Source organism: Pteropus vampyrus, unplaced genomic scaffold (genome assembly GCF_000151845.1).
Source record: "Pteropus vampyrus isolate Shadow unplaced genomic scaffold, Pvam_2.0 Scaffold361, whole genome shotgun sequence".
Taxonomy (NCBI): Eukaryota; Metazoa; Chordata; class Mammalia; order Chiroptera; family Pteropodidae; genus Pteropus; species Pteropus vampyrus.
This window is the reverse complement of record NW_011889142.1, coordinates 672,815-673,183: the sequence shown is the minus strand read 5'-3', so window position 1 is coordinate 673,183 and position 369 is coordinate 672,815. Positions and strand designations below refer to the sequence as shown.

The 369-nt window shown below is 31.2% G+C and overlaps 1 long non-coding RNA gene across 2 annotated transcripts in view; it reads right to left on the bottom strand.

Annotated features, from left to right (window-relative positions):
- Positions 1 to 369, bottom strand: part of LOC105305068 — a 64,390-nt gene that overhangs the window by 34,378 nt on the left and 29,643 nt on the right. The window lies entirely within an intron of this gene.

Sequence of the window (369 nt, the reverse complement as noted above, 5' to 3'; positions counted from 1 at the left end):
CCACAGACTTCCTTCCACGCTCTTCGCTGTTTTGTCCCCCTCTATTTTTACTATATTTTTAGGGTGGATACTTAGCTCATGAATTTTCACCCCCCTTCTAATATTAGTATTTTAAGCTATCAACTTCCCTCAAAGCATGTTTTCACGTCTCAACAGGTTTCATATGTATTTTCATTATCATTGAATTCGAAATATTTTAAAGTATCCCTCATTTCTTCTTCCATATTTAGATATATTTAAATTATGAAATATATGTACGTTTTTACTTAATATGTAACTTAATTGTAGTGTAAGACTTCCTGACTCCTACGATACCAATTCTTTAATTTTTTTTATAGTGTAATGACAGATCAATTCTTGTACCTGTTC